The sequence below is a fragment of the Ostrea edulis genome, chromosome 7 (assembly GCF_947568905.1).
Source record: "Ostrea edulis chromosome 7, xbOstEdul1.1, whole genome shotgun sequence".
In the NCBI taxonomy this organism is placed as follows: Eukaryota; Metazoa; Mollusca; class Bivalvia; order Ostreida; family Ostreidae; genus Ostrea; species Ostrea edulis.
The window spans coordinates 60351086-60359153 of NC_079170.1; the positions used below are offsets into that span (position 1 = coordinate 60351086).

The 8068-nt window shown below is 36.0% G+C and overlaps 1 long non-coding RNA gene across 3 annotated transcripts in view; it reads left to right on the forward strand.

The window, feature by feature from the left end:
* The window catches only part of LOC125659412 (uncharacterized), a 10649-nt gene extending 3109 nt beyond the window's left edge, over window positions 1-7540 (forward strand). For 2 of the 3 annotated variants that reach the window (XR_008797141.1, XR_008797143.1), the window contains exons 2-5: window positions 1248-1393; window positions 3196-3419; window positions 4238-4302; window positions 4755-7540. This is a non-coding gene — a long non-coding RNA (uncharacterized LOC125659412). Of the gene's footprint in view, window positions 1-1247; window positions 1394-1645; window positions 1685-3195; window positions 3420-4237; window positions 4303-4754 lie in introns of all 3 variants that reach the window. The other variant, XR_008797142.1, reaches the window with a different exon arrangement.
* The last annotated feature ends 528 nt before the right edge of the window (window positions 7541-8068 follow it).

Below are 8068 nucleotides of genomic sequence, written 5' to 3' on the forward strand. Positions count from 1 at the left end.
CTACTATTCATTCCACAATGAAGGCCAGTGGGCCTAGATTTTTAATTTGATACACGTATAAACTTAACACTGCGCAAGTTACGTCACGGAATGCAGTATAGGGGAGGAGAAAATATTTGGCTGGACGAGGAGTCGAACCTAGGATCCCTGCATTACTAGTCAGGTGCTCTAACCACTGAGCTATCCAGGTCGATATCCACGGTCCGTGTAGCCCTAACTACTAAATTCCTCCCTTTAATTTGTCTTTGCCGTCGAAGACACACAACCCAGATTCATTTCACCCCTGGCAGGACAAGAGTGGTCATGGCACCAACTGGTAAAATCTTGCACAGAGGTCCCTAGGTTCAATTCCCGATCCAGCCACAAATTTTTTCCGTGTATGTCTATCTGAGACTGAGTTGGAAAATTACGGTATCTTCATAGTGACAAACTAATGAAAATATTGATCAAATTCGACTGGTCAAGGACTGTTAATATAAATAAATTTGAAACATTAGTCATTGTAATGATTGGGTTCATGTTATACTAAGCTTGTGTTTCAAGACTAATAGAATCCTTCATTAGTACGAGTGTGGGATAGGGAAATTCCACCGAGGGGACAAGATTCGCAGTCTAGGACGAGGCTTTGCCGAGTCCTAGACAGCGAATCTTGTTCCAGAGGTGGAATTTCCCTACCCCACACGAGTTAATAATGAAGGATTATTTTTCTCACATTTTACCTACAGTTTAGTGCATAAATTTAGGAGCTTTGAGAAAATTCTAAATTATCAAAATCCTCATTTGAACTTCGATGCAAAAACTAATTAGATAGGCAGAAAGAGCGTATCCGAAAATGGTTTACACTGTAAGTGTAAACTAAAAAACCCAAGGTTGTCCAACAGAAAGCTATATACATTAAAATTTAAAGATAACAATGCAAAATATTTTTGCTTCACCGTGTAACGTAAATCTTCACCGTGTAACGTAAATCTTAGAAAATATATGACGTCACAATCAAATGACGTCGCAGCAGTGTGAGACAGAAAAATCTCACATGGCTGTCTCACATGGGTAAAGTCGATCTCACACTGGTGATAATGTGAGAAAAGGCTTTCTGGACCCAGTTTGAAAATGGTAGGAAAACCCCTGCGAAGACTCAAATATGAAATCATTTTCAATTCGAGGTTAAAACATTTAGTGATGAATTAATTACTGGAATTTATGAGGACTACTGAGACAAGTTAAAATGGTGTCATATTTGTCTTCAGATTCAAGAAACGGACTCTATCTGGAAAAGGAAAACAATATCAAAGCTCCTCTGTGAGAAGTTGGCCAAGGAAAGCATTCAGAAGAAAGTGGAGATTCATTGTTTTTACCAGATCCAGTAGATCACAGAAAGCATCTAGTAGGGGAGGTAAATGAAGCATCTTTTACTCCCTATATACAGGGCTTGAAGCTAACTTTTTATGTCACCAGTCCAGCCGGACTGATGGGGTATAATTTCAACCAGTCCGCTGAAAAATTTACTAGTCCAATAGAGTTTTCCAGAAATATTTAAACACATTTCATTAATGTTATTAAAATGAAATTTAGCTCAATATGTCTTAAACAATATTGTAACACTAAAATGTGGGATTTATATTTACAACTCGGATTTGTCTGATAGGTCTACAGATCGAAGCATGCCAAATGTGTCAAGAACAAGGTACGATTGTATACATAAAAAGGCCCAAAAATTTTCTCTCAATAAAATGTGTCTGGAATTAACCTTAATAAGCGTTTTAAGAAAGTAAAATATATGCCAGGTATACTATGTCAACAAAACCAGAATGATATTTCTAATTGGACAGCATTATGACTTTTCCTGCCTTTTTATGCCCCCGAGATCGAAGATCGGGGGGCATATTTTTTTTGTCCTGTCTGTCATTCTGTAATTCTGCCATTCTGTCTGAAACTTTAACCTTGCTAATAACTTTTGAACAGTAAATGATAGAGCTTTGATATTTCACATGAGTATTCCTTGTGACAAGACCTTTCCGTGGGTACCAACATTTTTGACCCCTTGACCTTGGAGTTTGACCTACTTTTTGAAAACTTTAACCTTGCTAATAACGTTTGAACAATAAGTGATAGAGCTTTGATATTTCACATGAGTGTTCCTTGTGACAAGACCTTTCCGTTGGTATTAAACCTTTTGACCTTGACATTTAACTTACTTTTAATTTTTTTTACATTGGTCATAACTTCTAAATGGTAAATATTAGAGCTTTCGTATTATACATGATGATTTCTTTTGACAAGATCTTTCTACTGGTACCACGATATTTGCCCTTGTGACCTTGACCATCTTTGGAATTGGCCATTATCTGGGGCATTTGTGTTTCACAAACACATCTTGTTTTCAAATAAGCCTGAAAACTGTCAAATGTCATACAGATTATTGCTCAGGAAAAGATGTGCGCATTTGTCGAGCAAAATAAAAATGATATATATTGTGTATTAATTTAAGATGAAAAACATACCGTACTTAAATATGAATTTGCTCGACGCATGCGCTGTATGTTTTCTGATAAGAAAACCACCTGAATTTGTGGATATTTTCATTGAAAATGGCATTTTTGCAATTTTATGCCAACTTCTAGCTCACGTCATATGACACAAATCATTTTGCTGATCAAACTGAGCAGATTTTGGGTTTGCTAATCCATTCCTTATTTGAATGCCAGGGTTTGAGCTCCAAGTGAAATCATCGATATTTTGGGCCAAATGACTTTAGAAACTGTACCTACTTCTTTCATAAGTATATTTTCCAAAATGATGCTTTAGAAAATTAACTCATCTGACTGACTAAAACAAATGTCAGTCAGTCAGCCAGACTTTTAACCAGTCACGGAGTGACGGGCATACATTAATTTCGAACCCTGTATATATTGCCAGACAAGTAGTCCAAGCAGATTATAAACTTTAACTGAAAAATTTACAAGCCCATTCATAAATTAGAGACCGGTGGCAGTGCAGTGTTTCTCACCAATGCTACAATCCCTAAAATTATGCTATGTCAGTAATTCCCAAATGTCACAGGCATCAAACTTTCAATATACATAAATGAAAATTGTAAAACTTAAATTCTGTTGGCAAAGTTCAGCAAGAGAGGCATACATTTTGTTTCAAATCCCCCTATATAATTACATGTATTCATTTAGAATGTTTTCTTAGTTTCCAGGATTAAGCCAGCCAGTAGATGAGACTATTATATCAAAAATACATTTACTTGTACACGAGGGCAGGACACAAAGCGTTGATGAAACAAAAAGACATTTCCGTCTGTTTGTAAAGGATACTATTTCACCAGGGAACACCATCTCAGAATTTAACAGATGCTTTTACCCCACCAATAAGGATGTAAGAAATCACATTTACAGGGCACCGAGATTTTGCCAGTAAGTTCTAAAAAAAAATTTCTCAGGCTCAAATGTGCTTTTCTGAGTAAAATTTGTTAGTTGTCTGTCGTCGGCATAAACTTTTCACATTTTCATCTTCTTCTCCAGAACCACTGAGCCAATTTCAACCAAAACTTGGCACAAAGGGCAGATAATCACAAAATTAGGGTGGGGTCATTTAAAAATCTTCTCAAGAACCACTGGGCCAGAGGACCTGAAATTATCATTAAAGATTCCTGACCTAGTGCAGATTCAAGTTTGTAGCTCACCTGAGCTGAAAGCTCAAGTGAGCTTTTCTGATCATTTTTGTCCGTCGTCTGTCTGTCTGTCCGTCTGTCTGTTAAACTTTTCACATTTTCGACTTCTTCTCCAGAACCACTGGGCCAGAAGAGCTGAAATTTACCTGAAAGCTTCCTGACGTAGTGCAGATTCAAGTTTGTTTAAATCATGGCCCCTGGGGGTAGGATGGGGCCACAAGTGGGGGGGGGTCAAAGTTTTACATACAAATATAGGAGAAAGCTTTAAAAATCTTCTTCTCAAGAACCATTGGGCCAAAGAAATTGACATTTACATGAAAGCTTTCTGACATAGTGTAGATTCAAGTATGCAAAGGGTAGTTTGGGCCATAATAGGGACTAAGGTTTTACATGGAAATATATATGGAAAGTATTCAGATATGGGCCAAAGTGACTCAGGTGAGCGATGTGGCCCATGGGCCTCTTTGTTAACCTATATCTTTTATTTGTGTGAAGATATTCAAACATTAAGAACAGACATATATATATATAAATCTTTTTTTCTTTCATTTTTTCATCCAGGGTAGTTTAGAACTGTGTGCATTGGTTTTGGAAGAATTTGGGCTGTTTAGGCTAAAATCCATTATGTAAGTTCATCTTTGTGGTGCACAAATTCCATATGGTCATTTCAAATAGTTAACATTGCTTCTATTTTCAATCTGAAATTCTACATGTATTTTGTTTGAGAGATGAAAACAATCCTCGAAACATTATCACCGTTATCTTTAATTTTCCATCATACTTGTGTCAAAGAGTTGAACTTTCTTTACCAGTAATTTTATATTGACTTCGCATTGTGTGATATATAAAGTTTTTATGATTTTATTTTCTGTCTAATATATTCAATATTTAAAGGAAAAAGATAATGGTAGGAGATGGTAGGATAAATTCTAATTATTCAGAGAAACTTGATAAATACTGTGTTTGAGCTTATATACTCGATAACACAATAGAAGAATGCAATTTACTAGTTAAACTTTGATAGGATACTAAATTTAGGATGAGCCAATAAGATTATGTCTTGTTTTTCATGTTACAGGATTGGACAGAATATGAACACACACATCCAATACTTCAAAGATATTATGTTTGTGGAGGCAGAGATTTTGATTGCATCCACTGTTTAGAATACATCCTTAAGGGAAGCAGACTGCCGCCTTTACCCAATGATATAATGATTAATCATAACTATATCTGTTTTGTACCAAATAGAAAGAGCATTGATTCAGGTCATTTTCAAATCCACTGGCATACATTGTACTATACATGCAACCTTTTCAAACTTTACATTTAAGATTTTATAAAGGAAATATCTTAATGTTTCACATGTTTACCTTTCACTGTGCTATGTAATTCATTATACCTGCCATTTTGCCAGTCTTCCTGAACATAATTTGTTTTCTGCAATTTCATTGGCCAAGAGGCTTAATCCTGGGTTATCAGATTGAGCATTTATATTTAGTATCCCATTGATTTTGTCAGCCCTATATAAGGAGGTGACTCAGATTTACTCACTCTGCTAGGTTAAAGAACTCTAAGGTTTGTACTTTTCACATGAATTTCGTGTTCGCCTCTTATCTTTTACATAGAGTAGGAAATGAACATAACATTGAGTTAGGGAACAATTTAGATTTTACATTATAATATGTAAATACCTTAGCAGAGTCAATTTACTTGGTTCAGGGTAGTATCAGATATTACTTTTTCAAAGTTTAAGTGTTTAGGCTATCTCAATGTTTCTATAGTTAGCCTTGTCCTATGTTACTTTTAGATGTATGGAAGCCTTTTAGTGTTATAACACTATATTTATGCCCCCATTCAAAGAAGAGGGGCATATTGGTTTGCACCTGTTGGTCGGTCGGTAGACCACATGTTGTCCGCTTAATATCTTAAGAACCATTCACTTGATCGTAATATATTTCATATGTGGGTTGGTTATGAAAAGAAGAGGACCCCAATTGTTTTTCTGGTCGAAATGTCAAGGGTCAATCTACTCTGGACATAGGAAGACACTGCCTGCTCAATATCTTGAGAACCCTTTGCTTGACAGACATCAAACTTGGTACACTGGTACATCTCAAGGAGTAGATTTGAGGTCACATGGTCAAAAGTCAAGGGGTAAACTGGACATAGTAATATATTGTCTCTTATGTTTTAAGAATTATTTGCTTGATTGACACCAAACCTGGTACAGCATAAGGAGTAGATGACCCCTATTGATTTTTAGGTCACTTGGTCAATCCACTCCTGACACAGGAAGATATTGTTTGCTCAATATTTCGAATTGATGACACTACTATCAATCAAATTATGCATGTGTATAACCCTTTTCAATTTTGCACCATGGGGGCTTATATGTTTTACAAACACCTCATGTTTTATAGTTTGTGAAAGATTGTTAGGGTCATAACTTTAGATTTTCTTATTATGGTACTTGCCCGTCAGAGACTGGACATATTATGGTATGGTGTTGTCTGTCCGGACCTTGTAAGATGGGATACAGACTGAACCGTAAGCTCCAGAATCTTACAACTTGGTACATTTGATCACCATAAAAGGAAGATGCTTATTGTTTTTTAAGGTCAAGGTTGTAGGTTCACTTAATAGGAAAACCTTGTTTGAGAAAATTACAGATTCTTGAACTGAGTATTTTGAGGAAACATTACATAGAAAGTACATGATTTGTCTAATTTCTCCCAATATTCAACTGAGAACCTTATTCTGCAGAGTATTTGTATTTGTATGGGTATGGAAAATGTGTATGTGGCTATGATTTTGATTTTTGTTTAATTTTTTTTTTTTTTTTTTTGAAAATTACAGGTTTAACCGAGTCAGTTTTTGAGGAAATATATATGTATTAAATAAATGACGGTTTGACCTTTTAACTCCTCTCACAGTTTTGAAACTAGGGTCTTTGTAAATAACTTCTTTGGTGTTTTAGAATATTTACAGATTGTTGATCATGGTAAATTTTGGGGAAATATTTTCCGCAGAGCTCTAGTTGTCTATCTACCGGCCTCCTGTCACTTTTAAGTTTAGGAGCTTTTATTCATGGAAAGAAAGTATGTGACAGCCTGATGATGGCTGATACTATTTAAAGCCTTTTTATACGCCCGTCTTAAGACGGGACGTATTATGGTATGGCGTTCATGTCCGTCCGTCTGTTAGCTTTTTCGTGTCCGACCCGTAACTTAAATACTACAAGGCCTAGAATCATCAAACTTTGTCTGTAGATGCATCTTGGGTAGAAGGTGTGTCGCACATTAAAACCAGGTCACTGTGACTTTTCATTAAGAAGATATCCGTCTGTCCGTCCGTCTGTTAGCTTTTTCGTGTCTGACCCGTAACTTAAATACTACAAGGCCTAGAATCATCAAACTTTGTCTGTAGATACATCTTGGGTAGAAGGTGTGTCGCACATTAAAACCAGGTCACTGTGACTTTTCATTAAGAAGATATGGCCATATATGGCAAAAACTTGTCCGGCTCATAACTTGAAAACTATTAGGCCTAGAATCACCAAAATTGGTCAACTAATGCATCTTAGGTAGAAGGTGTGTCGCATCCTACTTTAAGGTCACTGTGACATTTAATTAAGGTAATATAAAAAAAATGTTTTAATGGGTACAATCTATACTGTTAACAATATGTGACGGGCGTATCATGTGCCGTGGCGGTGCACTTTATTCTAGAAATGGCATCAGAAAAACACCCTATGTAACCTTTTCTGCTTATACTCATTTATTTTTATTGGAAAACTTATTACTTGTTATCAGCTACTCTAAAACAATATTGACTTGTGCTATAATAAATTTGTAAACTTTACAAGTCTTTTCATTTCAAACAAGGTGTTGAACAAGTTGTTGAACATCATCTGGAATTCACAACCAAACAGGTACAACATGGAAACAGTGTATTCCATGATTTCTGTAGTGTAACAAGTCCAGTTGATCCCAAGTACACTGTACTATTGACAATGATTGTTTTTGATAAGCACAATAGAAGTTCTACTTTGGGAGAAGCTATAATTATTTTAGTCCTAGCATACACTGCTTCCTGTTAGAGTTAGGGTGCTGTATAACTTGGTACCTCTTTGAGATAAAATGCTTTATCATCAAATCATAAAGATCTTCCCTCTAACAGATACCAGATTATAAAGCACCCTCCCTCTAACAGGTACCAACTTATAAGGCACTCTCCCTCTAACAGGTACCAACTAATAAAGCACTCTCCCTCTAACAGGTACCAACTTATAAAGCACCCTCCCTCTAACAGGTATCAGATTCTATAAAGTACCCTCCCTCTAACAGGTACCAACTTACAAAGCACACTTCCTCCAACATGTACCAGATT